Here is a 13,666-nt window from a genome sequence, read left to right as displayed (position 1 = left end):
GGGTCGCTTCCAAGTGTACTTCCATTTTCTCCTGCTCTAAAGCTTTTTAATAAACTTCCACTCCTGATCTGAAACTTGCCTCAGTCTCTTTTTCTGCCTTACGCCCCTCAGTCAAATTATTTCTTCTGAGGAGGCAAGAATTGAGGTTGCTACAGATCTGTACAGTTTGTTGCTGGTGACTTGGATACCTTCCATCAGTAACAATATGCACTGATTCCCTTTCACTGTTGATTATCTTGAAGCATACTGGTTCTCTAAAACACAAGTGAAAAATTTTGCAGGCACCAAGGTAAAATGAAGAATAGTCAGTATCTTGGGGTTAGTTCTTCTGTTGCTTTTCACTGATCTCTTGCTAACCTAGTTTATTCTGATTAAAATAGAGTTAATACATTAATACCCAGTAATCAAAATTTAAGAGAAAATAACCCCATAAATAATGGATACTAAATAAAAAGTTATAAACATGATCCAGGTACCAGTAGTATGGCTTTTAGGTTATGCTTGCTTTTACTGGTTTCATAGGTTAGTTCAACTGACATTTGAGAACGGATGGCAAAAATCCAAAAGCTCTGAAATTACTGAAAATATTTGGAAAGTTAATATCTTGAAAATTTTTCATAAAATGCTGTTGAAAATGACTGTAAAGCCTTGATTGAAAAATATACTGCTTTCACAATGTAGCCCAACAATACTTTATTTTGAAAGCTGTAATTCACTTTTGACATTATCATTTGAAACCTTGGATGCTTTCGACTGTAATGATTGGCTCTGAGCTGCAATGAGAGACTTCCTGAGAACATTACTTCTCTATAACAGCAGTCAAAAGAGTACAAAGTAAAATGCATGGAATCACATAGTTTAAGTCCAAAGCACATAGTGACATAAATTAGAATGGCAATGTATCATTAAAAACATTGTAATCCTTGGGCTATAAATGAATAAAGGAGGAAAAATAATTTAAAATGAAATAACTGTGAGACTTCACTGTTTATAATGGTTTAAAGGGTCATGTGCCTTAGCTAAACACTGTGTAACAAAATGAGAGAAAAGAAAAGGACAGTGAAATTCAAATTCTCTGTCTTGAGCCTTTAGATAGCACTTAATAAGGTTTCTAGGCTGTTTTAACTGAATCTAGTGTGTAAATTTGGAATTTAGGATGAGGCTTCATTTAGCTTTGGGGTTCATGAAAATAGAAATCTAGAGGATGTTAATGTCACCTGTACCTAACTCACAATGCAATCCTCAAACAGTATTAAAGATTACATGGGAATAAAGAGATTTAGATTTCATTTTTCCTATTCTCAACATGATTATTTCAGTATAGGATTTTTACTATGAAAGGTCTCCAGGATTTCCTATATATTACTATGGGTGATAGGAAATAGGAACTGAATACTTAATAGGAGATAAAATCTCAGTTTCTCCCCATTTCTAGTGATAGCTGGTTGAATTTGGAATATGTAGAATTAACATATGTTACTTTGCTGGAAGGACTTCTGTTGAAGAAGTTTTTAGAGCAATTCTGCAGAACAAAAGGCTCATTACTTTTGCCTAATTAAAATGAGGAAGCAAGCAGACAGTAGAAACTAAAATAGCAGGGTGATGTCACATGACAATCCCTTATTAACCACTCCCTCACTCCCCTGGACAGTAACTCTCTACTACTGAGGTGAGCTTCTGTGAGTTCCCACTTAGCCAAGCTGTATCTAGAATTGAGTATGTGACTCTAGCATTTACCAGGGTGTGTGTTGGACCATGTCCCTCAGATTTTAGGGAAAAGGGAAAACAAGCAACTGATGAGGTGAAAGAGTTGAATATTCCATATGAAGGTTAAGGAAACCGAAACTGTTTAAGGGGAAATTTGTGAACTGATAGGAAAACTTAAAATGACATCTTCTTTCCTGAGGTCCAGGAGGTTAAGGACTAGGAAGGAGGAGAATAAAATCAGCTGGGGTAGCAGGAGGAGACAAGGAAAAAGAATGTGCAATGAATAAAAAGTGTCAGGGGAGGAAAGCAGGGTAGAGAAATGGAAGAAAAAAATGGAGGAAAAGAAAACTGAGGGAATGCAATGGTGAACACTGACGAATGCTTAGACTGTCAATCTCTTTTTAAAATACTTCTTATATACATGTACCTTAATTACAAGATTTGCTACTAACACAAAGCAGGAAAGAAGAGTTTGCTAAAATTTAATTTTGAATGATTTAAGAAATTGCTTTTCTGGTAACATAAATGATAAATATGCACAATAAATACCTCAACTTCATTATCCAGGAATATGTGTGTTTCTCTTGTTAAAAAAAAATGCACATTTGCTTCTAGATATACCTATTTAGTAGAACTACAAGGGAAACTTCAGTTGATTAATGACATTAATCATCAATTGGGGAGAAAATCTGCTTGGATAATTTAAAGACTTTCCTAATGAATCTTTGCATGTCTTTAATATTGGGAGGTTGCATGTCCTTCATTAAGAAATGTATGTAGCTGCAGAGGAGTCAACAGAGGGAGCCCTGCATGAACATTTATTGCAAGAGATTAGTATCCAAATTTGATTGCAGCACATTACTTTCATGTTTGACTGCTTCCTGCTTGTCTTCTTTTAGTTTAGGCAATCTAATAATTTAACTGGTATTTCTCATGTTTAAAAAATGTCATTTATTGTTTAAAGAATTGACTTCCTTGTCTCTGACCCACTTATTCTTCTTAGATGAGGTTTCTTTTACCTGGTATAATCATCTTCAAAAATGTTTCATTATAGCCAGGTATGGTGGCTCACGCCTGTAATCCCAGCACTTTGGGAGGCCAAGGCAGGCAGATCACCTGAGGTAAGGAGTTCGAGACCAGCCTGGCCAACATGGAGAAACCCCGTCTCTACTAAAAATACAAAAATTAGCTGAACATGGTGGCGGGCGCCTGTAATCCCAGCTATTCTAGAGGCTGAGGCAGGAGAATAGCTTGAACCTGGGAGGTAGAGGTTGCAGTGAGCTGAGATCATACCATTGCACTTCAGCCTGGGTGATGAGAGCAAACTGCATCTAAAAAAAAAAACAAAAAACAAAAAACAAAAAAAAGTTTCATTATAGAAAAATCCATAAAGCATCAGTGAAATTTCATATTTGCCTATATTGTACTATAGATCTTAAATTATTTTTTAAAGTAAGTTATTTTAGGCCAGGCGCAGTGGCTCACACCTGTAATCCCAGCACTTTGGGAGGCCGAGGCGGTCGGATCACAAGTGTAGGAGATGAGACCATCCTGGCCAACCGGGTGAAACCCCGTCTCTACTAAAAATACAAAAAAAAAATTAGCCAGGCATGGTGGTGGGCGCCTGTAGTCCCAGATACTCTGGAGGCTGAGGCAGGAGAATGGCGTGAACCCGGGAGGTGGAGCTTGCAGCGAGCAGAGATCGCACCACTGCACTCCAGCCTGGATGACAGTGCGAGACTATCTCAAAAAAAAAAAAAAAAAAAGAAAGAAAGAAAAAGAAAGAAAAGAAAAGAAAAAAGTAAGTTATTTATAGGGATCTGTAAAATTGAGTGTATACTCTTCTTTCTTTACATCCTGGGGGTAGGTAGCCCTGGGCACTGGAAACTGTAGTGTAAAAGTGGAATGTTTTCTGGGAGTGTTTATGTAACTCTGAGGAAAATATTTTAAAACAGAATAATTACATTAGAACAAAATCAAATGTGGGAACAGAGTATAAAGCTAGCTTGCATTTTTATAATGCACAAGATAACAAAGAAATTTTGGGGTTAGGGCAGACATTGGCTCTTTTCTGTTTTAAGTGATTCTCATCCAAAAAACAAAAAAAACCAAGACATGCATTGCTAAGGTTTGGATATGGTTTGTTTGACTCTCCAAGTTTCATGTTGAAATTTGATCTTCAATGTTGGAGGTGGGACCTGATGGGAGATGTTTGGGTCATGAATGCAAATCCCTCATGATTAGCTTGGCACCCTTCTCATAGTAGTGGGTGAGTTGTTTCTCACTCTATTAACTCACATGAGAGCTGCTTGTTAAAAAGAGCCTGGCACCTGCAAGCCCTCTTCTTTCCTTTCTCACCATGTGATCTGCACATTCTGGCTTCCCTTCACTTTCTGCCATGAATGGAAGCTTCTTGAAGCCCTCATCAAAAGCAGATGTTTATGTCATGCTTCCAGTACAGCCTGCAGAACTGAGAGCCAAATAAATCATTTTTCTTTACAAATTGCCCAGTCTCAGGTATTCCTTTATAGCAACACAGATGGACTAAGGTAAGCAGTGCTACAGGGTCTAAGAACTATAATTTATAAGTCACTTCTAGGTAATTAAGTTATACTCTGATACCCTGAAAGAGTTGTCCTCATAGGGACCAATGTTTCCCAATTGAAAAAGAGATTTGCAGTTGATTACTCAGATAGGTAGACTTGGAAAACAACAACAACAAAAAATGCCTTTGCTAATATAAATAGCATTGGCAGGCAGGTAATAGATGTCTTGAGATAAAAGCATTATTCACGTTGGTTACTCTCAATTTAATTTTACAATATTTGTCTTGTCTATTCTTTTATTGCCAGCTAACTCAGGCAGACAAAGCAGAAGTCAGGAAACCTGGTTAAGTGGCTTTGACATTTTTAATCCTTATAGTACACACAATTTTCTATTATCTTTTTATTTCACTGTACACATACAGTATAAATAGCAAAGATTTCTATCAGAGTTCCTAAAAGGAAATGATAATGATATTTAAAGCAGACAATGAATTTAGATTTTGCAAAGTCAGTAAGCACTCTGTTGATTTTTTTCCTTTTTCTCCTTCTTTCCTCTTTCTTTTCTTCCTTCCTCCCTCCCTTCTTTCTTGTTCTCTCTCTCCTTTCTTTTCTTCCTTTTTTCCTTTCTTCCTGCCTTCTTCCCTTCTTTCTTTTTTATACCCTCTACTATTATTCTTTAAGGACATTAATAAAGAGCATGGAAAAACAGCCTCTTAAAATTTATCAAATGCTTGCAAATATTAAGAACCAATTTTTTCACACACAATTCACCTTCCTAAATTCTTAGATAAAGATAAAAGTAGTTCTTTTGTTATTGAAATATATTTAAAGCAAGTCAGTCTTCTTAGAAAATTAATATTAATTTCCTTTTTCCAAATATTAGGACTTTCTTAATCCCATCAAAAGGAAATGCATTTTAAACCCTTTTAATTTTAACAGTATTATTATTTTGCATTGTAAGAAACTCATGTAAGTAGTCTTCAGCCTGACAGGCTGGCACCATTAGAGACTGGTTAAATCAAATATTTCTGTGACCTATAATTTGAAGAGCAGAAGAATTCTAGTTCTGATTTACAAAGCTTTTCTGTATCTTGTCTTCCTGGTAATTTTCAACTCACAAAACCAATGTTGGTTCCTGTCAAGTCTTCTTTTTCTTATACAATCTCTCAGAATTAATATGTATCCTCTGAGGTGGAATCTGCTATTAAAATGCTTTCTTCTTATTCCAAAGCATTATGTGGATTTTTCTGCTCTTAACCACTGGCATTTAGGGAGATGTTTAGTCATGTGACATAACAATCCTTCTGTATCTCCTCTTTTCCTCTGAAGCTGCAAAGGGATGTGAAATGATATCCAGCTTACATCTGCCGTCCATGCCTCACCACCTCTCAGTTTGCTAGACCACATGCCTTTGTTCCTCCTAATTCATGAGTACTGGAGTTTATAGCATTCTTTCTCACACATTAGTCATTCTAACTCTTTCATATTGATATTTCCATTTTTCCTTCAAACTTCAAAGTCATTCACTTATGTCTTGGATAATGCCAGTCAGAGTAACATTAAATAAAACTAAATGAGTTTTTCTCTCTGTAAGATATGTTAAAAGTGTTGTTATGCTTGGAAACCAGACCATTTTCTTGTATTGTGTTTATGGTCCCAATTCTGGATTTTTGCTGAAGTAGATAAATGGCTAGCTTATTATAAGATATTGCATTGTCCTGTGCATTCTTTTCAGTTACTTTATTTTAATCAGATATGCTGGGGGAACAATGTGATCCAGAGGTCAAATAGCTATTTAGAGTCAAACATGTTGCTTTGGGCTCTGGTATCCTTCTTTATTCAGTGAAATTCTCAAGGTTTATATTTTCCTTCTTCCAAAGTAGCTTTTCTTCTTTTACTGAAATTACTCTAGCAGAAGTTACTGTGCCCTTTATCTACAAAGTGAATGGCTTCTTCCCTGGCCATTAATCTGACAACATTAACATTTAATATTGTTGCTCACATTGAAACTCTCCCCAACTTTTGTTTTCCTTATGTTCTTATTCCTTCTGTATTATCTTTTGGTTCTCTCCTTTCTTCTAAAACTTAGTGTAGGCATTTCTCAAGGTTTTGTTTAACCTTTGCTTCTTTTTTCTCTACATTTTTTCCTTGACTATCTTACCTGTTTCCTTGACTTTAACTTCAGTCTTTAGTGTTTTCCCAAATTGATATCCATTCTGCCCAACTAAAGTAAAGATAGGAGAGCCATCAGGTATCTCACATGATAGATTATCCCTGAGTTGATTTGATTTTGATTCACCTGTGTTCTTAGGAGACACTGTAAAATATAATGTTATATCCATTGGAACTCTTGTTTTCTGGTAACAGAAATGACTCAAATTGGCTTATGAAAAGTGAAATTTTGTAATTATAAAAATTGAAAGTTCAGTAGGATGCTGGCTTCAGATAAGATTAAATTCAGTCTTTGAATAATGTCTTCCTGCTTCCATCTCTTGACCTCAATTCATCTCCTGGCACTGCTTTCCTCTGAATTGGCTTCAATCCCATGACAGCTTTCTATTTTTTTTTTTTGCCGTTTCCAGAATCCCATCATCTTTATTGAGAGACATTCCTTTAGAAAGAATACTTCCCAATCATTCTATCAAAAATACTATACTTGAAGGGAAGCCCTGCTGGAATGGTGAGTAAGGATTTTTGAAAATCTGATTCCTCCATATCATTGTAAAACTTGTCAAAATCAATGTTTCAGAACTCTGGAAATTAATGAAAGGCTTACAACAATCCAAGACTTTTTTTTTTTTTTTTTTGTAGCTGAATATCTGTAAGAACAGTGAGCTCCTTGGCATTTTAACTTGCTCAGTTCCCATCTCCCTCTCCTTATCTGTTTATTAGGCTTGGAATTGAACAGGCTTTCAAACACAGTAGCTGTAAAAACAATCAGATTAGCAGCCATGAAAAGGGGTAAGATGACTTTGGAATATCTCCAAACTTCATCCCCAAAGAATTGTCACTACTTGATCTATCTAGCAGCATCCTGGAGGAGACCCTCTAAAATACAGTACTGTATTATATTTACCAGGACGTGTCTTTACTTGACCTTACCCAGAGCCAGCTGGGGTTAGCAAGAGGTTGAACAAAAACAAAAACAAACCACCACAAAACAAAACAAAAACAAAACTTAAAAAAAATGGAAACAGTTTTAAACATTGAAAAACAATTGACTTAACCTTCAGCCTCACTGATTCTTATGGGAGTTCAAATCTGTTATTGGGCCTTACTAGCAAATTTTTTATCTCAGTTATTATACTTTTCAATTCCAGAATTTCTATTTGATTATTTTCTATAATTTTTATATTGTTACCTATATTCTTTGTGGATGAGACTTTTTTTATACTTTTTAAAATTCTTCAGACGTGGTATCCTTTGATTTTTGTTATAGTTATAATAGCAGAGTTAAAGTCTTTAATAAGTCCAACATCTGAGCAGTTTCCACTGACTGCTTTTTTATATCCATATATGAGCAATATTTCCTTTTTCTTTGCATGTGTCATATTTTTTGTGGAGAACTGGAGATTTTAAATAATATAATGTGCTAACTCCCAAAAAAAGATTTCCTCCACTCACGGTTTACTGTTGCTACTATTTGTTACTATTGTTGCTGTTTGTTTAGTGAGTTTCCTTGAATGCTTCACTCAGGTCCCTATTCACTGTCATATTGGGTCTGGAATTGGTGGGTTCTTGGTCTCACTGACTTCAAGAATGAAGCCACACACCCTCGCGGTGAGTGTTACGGTTCTTAAAGATGGTGTGTCCAGAGTTTGTTCTTTCTGATGTTCAGACGTGTTTGGAGTTTCTTCTTTCTGGTGGGTTCATGGTCTCGTCGGCTTCAGGAGTGAAGCTGCAGACCTTTGTGGTGAGTGTTATAGCTCATAAAGGCAGTGCAGACCCAAAGAGTGAGCAGCGACAAGACTTATTGCAAAGAGCAAAAGAACAAAGCTTCCAGGGCTTGGAAGGGGACCCCAGCCAGTTGCTGCTGCTGGCTCAGGCAGCCTGTTTTTATTCCCTTATCTGACCCCACCCACATCCTGCTGATTGGCACATTTTACAGAGAGGTGATTGGTCCATTTTACAGAGAGGTGATTGGTCTGTTTTAACAGGGTGCTGATTGGTGCATTTACAATGCCTGAGCTAGACACAGAGTGCTGATTGGTGTATTTACAATCCTCTAGCTAGACCTAAAAGTTCTCCAAGTCCCCACTAGATTAACTAGACACAGAGTACTGATTGGTGCATTTACAAACCTCGAGCTAGACACAGGGTGCTGATTGGTGTATTTACAATCCCTGAGCTAGACATAGAGCACTGATTGGTGCATTTACAAACCTGGAGCTAGACACAGGGTGCTGATTGGTGTATTTACAATCCCTGAGCTAGACATAGAGCACTGATTGGTGTGTTTACAAACCTCGAGCTAGACACAGGGTGCTGACTGGTTTATTTACAATCCTTTCGCTAGACATAAAAGTTCTCCAAGTCCCCAACAGATTAGCTAGGTACAGATGCTGATTGGTGCATCCACAAACCTCGAGCTAGACACAGAGTGCTGATTGGTGCCTATATAATCCTCTGGCTAGACATAAAAGTTCTCCAAGTCCCCACCTGACTCAGGAGCCCAGCTGGCTTTGCCTAGTGGATCCTAAGCCAGGGCCACGGGCGGAGCTGCCTGCCAGTCCTGCAGCGCCATGCACCTGCACTCCTCAGCCCTTGGGCGGTCATTGGGACTGGGTGCTGCAGAGCAGGGGTCGCGCCCATCAGGGAGGCTCGTCCACCGCCCGGGGCCTTGGGCATGGTGGGCTGCAGGTCCTGAGCCCTGCCCCACGGGAAGGCAGCTGAGGCCCAGCGAGAATTCGAGTGCGGAGTCAGCGGGATGGCAGTGCTGGGAGACCCAGCACCCGCTACACAGCTGCTGGCCCGGGTGCTAAGCCCCTCACTGCCCCAGGCAGTGGCACTGGCCAGCTGCTCTGAGTGCAGGGCCAGCCGAGCACGCGCCCACCCAGAACTCGTGCTGGCCATGTGAGCATAGCACACAGCCCCGGTTCCTGCTCCCGCCTCTCCCTCCACACCTTCCTGCAAGCAGAGGGAGCAGGCTCCAGCCTCGGCCAGCCCAGAGAGGGGCTCCTATAGTGCAGCGGCCGGCTGAAGGGCTCCTCTAGTGTGGCCAGAGCAGACGCCTAAGCAGAGGAGGCACTGAGAGGGAGCGAGGGCCGCCAGCATGTTGTCACCTCTGAATATGCATTCACAGAAGTCTCTGCTTGTTTAACTTAGTGGTCAGCTAATGATCAGACACAGGTTTTTAAATGCCATGAATCAGTAAGTATCCCAGCCTTTACTGAAGGCTTCATATGTGTGTTGGGGCATGCCTTTAACACTTGGGTACTTTAAAACTCTGCATCAGCTTTTACTTCTGGATTGTGCGGAGCCTCAAGCTAGAGGTGTGAGTATGGCCTTCTCAGATATTTCCTAGGCATGCTCAAGCCCTGTACATGTGTATGCCCTTCTGGAGTTTCAGATATATACTGGAGCCATTCAAATTCTATGGAAATAAAATAGCACTGTCCCAAATCATCAATGGGTCAAAAAAAAAAACAATAAAAATGAGAAAATACTTTGAGGTGAATAAAAATAAACCCAAAACTTATAGGATGTGGATAAAGCAGTGCTTACAGAGATATTTCAGGCTCTTTCCACCTATATTACAAAACAATAAAGTTTTCAATCCAATACTATAATATTTTCATCTTAAGAAAAGAGAAAAATAAGAGCAAATGAAGCTCATAACAAGCCAGAAGAGGGAAATTAAAATAAAGATTAGAGTGAAAGTAAATAAAATGGAGAAAAGAAAAATAGTAAAGAGAATCAACAAAACCAATATCTTCTTCTCTGAAATAATAGGAAAGAAAATCACAAATTACTGAAACTGATTCAAGAATAAGTAGAAAATCTGAATAGATTTATAACTATTAAAGAGGTAGAATTAGAAATTTAAAAATAATAAACTTCTCACAAAGAAAAGACTAGGTCAAGATTGCTTCAGTGGTGATTTCTACCAGATATAAAAAGGAATCAACACCTATGCTTCTCAAACTCTTCCAAAGAACAGAAGAGGAGACAACACTTCCCAACTCTTCCATGAGGCCATTGTTACTTTGATATCAAACCAGACAAAGACATCACAGGAGAAAAAAACTCTGAAAAAACTTATCTTAAAAACATTAATGTAAAAAGACTCAGAAATACTAGCAAACCTAATTCTGCATGCATATAAATATATAAATCATGAATAAGTTAAACTTATTCTATAAATGCAATGTTGGTTCAACACACAAAGGTCAACCAATACAATGCACTAAATCAATGAAATAAAGGATGAAACCCACATGATCATTTGAATGGAAGTGGAAAAAAAGACCACTTGACAAAATCCAACACTATTTCATGACGAAGCCACTCAACAAAGTGGAAATATTAGCTTGGTGCAAAAGTAATTGCGGTTTTAATCGCAAAACTGCAATTACTTTTTCACCAACCTAATAGAAAGGAACTTTCTTATTGGCTTGGTGACTATGTGGCACTCCTGTGAGAATTAGGTAAAAGGTTTTTTTTTTTTTTTCGCCCTCTGGGTGTATACAGCCAATGGAAAGTTGAGTGAACTTGTGCTGAATTTCAGCTCCTATCCTCTGCTCTTTGATTAGTGCCTTGTGCAGGGCACAATCAACCTAACCTTAACTGGTGGCGCTGGCCACTAATCTAGACTTTTTCCTTCAGGTTCTGGGGCTCCTTACAGAAATGATCTACTCTTTGCCCAGTTTTGTTCCCAGGGGTCTCAGGGAGCATATAACTTGGAAACAAGAGGGATACATGAATCTCAGGACAAGGTTTTTTTTGTTTTTTTGTTTTTTTTTTCCTGTCGGTGAACATTGAAAACCCAAGAGAAGATTTTCAAATAATTTTTTCTTAAACAATGTAATCTGTGGGTTTTAAAATTCAAACCTGTGAGAATCTGGAAGTTTCATTATTTCCTTAATGGATATACTATTTAAATATTAATTCACATGGGAGGATTGCTTGAGCCCAAAAGTTTAATGCTGTAGTGAGGTGACTGTGCAGTATACTCCAGCCTGGTGCAAGAGGTGAGACTGTGTCTCTAAAAAGAAATAATAAATAAAAATAAAAATATTAATTCATGCATCTTTTTTTCTTTGTCAATCTTGCTAAAGGTTTTTCAACTTTGCCTTTTCAAAGAACCAGATTTTGGTTCCACTAATATTCTGTATTGTATTTTGTTCTCCATTTTATTGATATCTGTTATATTTATTGTTTTCTTTTTTTTCTGCTTGCCTTGGGTTTATTTTTCTCCTTTTTCCTTAACATGAAAGCTTAGGTTATTGATTCAAAACCTTTCTAACATAATTATTTGATGCTATAAATTTCCCTCTAAGGCTTGCTTTATTGTTATTTCACAAATTTTTATGTGTTGAACTTTATCGTTCAGTTTAAGATATTTTCTAATTTCTCCAAAGACTTCCTCTTTGATCCATATATTATTTAGTAGTGTAATTTTTAATTTCCAAGTGTTCAGAGCTTTTATCTTTACATTATAATTTTTTTCTTTACTTTATAATTTCTTATTTTAGAAATTTGAAAGAAAATACATTGGAAAACAGAAAAGAACAAAGTAATGAAATTGGTAGTTATGGTAGTTATTCATTACCTAGAGATAAAAACTATTAATAATGTAGTATGTGTGCCTCCAGTTGTTTTTACTATATCAATAAATATATCATCTATATTTATATTTAACCTTTACCCCTACCTATATACAATCTATATCTACATCTATATATGTGTTTTTCATCAAATTAGAATCAGAGTATAGATGCTGTTTCTTTTCTTTTTTTTTTTTTTAACTTTTCAGTTCAGGGGTACATGTGCAGCAAGTGCAGTTTTGTTACATAGGTAAACGTGTGTCATGGGAGTTTTTTGTATAGGTTATTTCATCAAGTATTAAGCCTAGTATCCATTAGTTATTTTTCCTGATCCTCTCCCTCCTTCTACCATCCAGCCTCTGATGGACCCCAGTGTGTGTTGTTCCTCTCTGTGTCCATGTGTTCTCATAATTTAGCTCCCACTTATAAGTGAGAACATGCAGTATTTGGTTTTTTTTGTTCTTGTTGTTGTTTGTTTGTTTTGACCGAGTCTTGCTTTGTCGCCTGGGCTGGCGTGCAGTGGTGCGATCTCGGCTCACTGCAAGTTCCGCCTCCCAGGTTCATGCCATTCTCCTGCCTCAGCCTCCAGAGTAGCTGGGACTACAGCAGTCCGCCACCACGCCCGGCTAATTTTTTGTATTTTTGGTAGAGACGGGGGTTTCACCGTGTTAGCCAGGATGGTCTTGATCTCCTGAAATCGTGATCTGCCTGCCTCGGCCTCCCAAAGTGCTGGGATTACAAGCAAAGTACTGGGATTACAGGTGTGAGCCACCTCGCCCGGTCCAGCATTTGGTTTTCTGTTCCTGTGTTAGTTTGCTAAGGATAATGATCTCCAGCTCCATCCACGTCGCTGCAAAGGACATGATCTCATTCTTTTTATGGCTGCATAGTATTCTATGTTGTATGTACACCACATTTTCTTTATCTAGTCTATCATTGATGGGCATTTAGGTTGATTCCATGTCTTTGCTATTGTAAATAGCTCTGCAGTTAACATACATGTGCATGTGTCTTTGTAATAGAACGATTTATATTCCTTTGAGTATATACCCAGATGTTGAATGGAATTCCTGTCTTTAGGTCTTTGACAAATTGCCACACTGTCTTCCACAATAGTTGAACTGATTTACACTCCCACCAACAGTGTATAAGTGTTCCATTTTCCCCACCACCTTGCCAGCATCTGTTATTTTTTGACTTTTTAATAGTAGCCATTCTGCCTGGTGTGAGATGTTATCTTGTTAGGGTTTTGATTTTGATTTCTCTAATAATCAGGGATGTTGAGCTTTTTTTCAGTGATTGTTGGCTGTATATACAAGCTGTTTCTAACTTTTTTCATTTAGTCATATGTTGCAGAAAAACTTGTTTTCTATAAAATGATTTTAGGGGCAAGTACTATATATTTTCCTTATGTATGCTACATATAAGTGCACAAATCATTAGTAAATTTTCACAAAGTGAACATACCCATGTAGATGTCACCTAGATCGAGAAAGAGAGCACCACACAACATTCCTCTCCCCTCATCAAGAAAAGGTAATCACTATTTTAAATGTTATCACAATCTATTTAATTGTGATGTTACACTTACCTATTTAAAACTTTATGTAAATAGAGTAAATCAGTGTGTGTTATTTTGTGTCTGGT

General features: G+C 37.5%; 1 long non-coding RNA gene across 1 annotated transcript in view; it reads left to right on the top strand.

Moving 5' to 3' along the window:
- LOC116481112 (uncharacterized) overlaps nt 1–13,666 on the top strand; it is a 334,440-nt gene that overhangs the window by 218,940 nt on the left and 101,834 nt on the right. The window contains exon 3 of the long non-coding RNA XR_004251421.1: nt 6,836–6,933. This is a non-coding gene — a long non-coding RNA (uncharacterized LOC116481112). The remainder of the gene's footprint in view (nt 1–6,835; nt 6,934–13,666) is intronic.

Source organism: Hylobates moloch, unplaced genomic scaffold (assembly GCF_009828535.3).
Source record: "Hylobates moloch isolate HMO894 unplaced genomic scaffold, HMol_V3 SCAFFOLD_13, whole genome shotgun sequence".
Taxonomy (NCBI): Eukaryota; Metazoa; Chordata; class Mammalia; order Primates; family Hylobatidae; genus Hylobates; species Hylobates moloch.
This window is presented reverse-complemented; position numbering and strand designations above follow the sequence as displayed.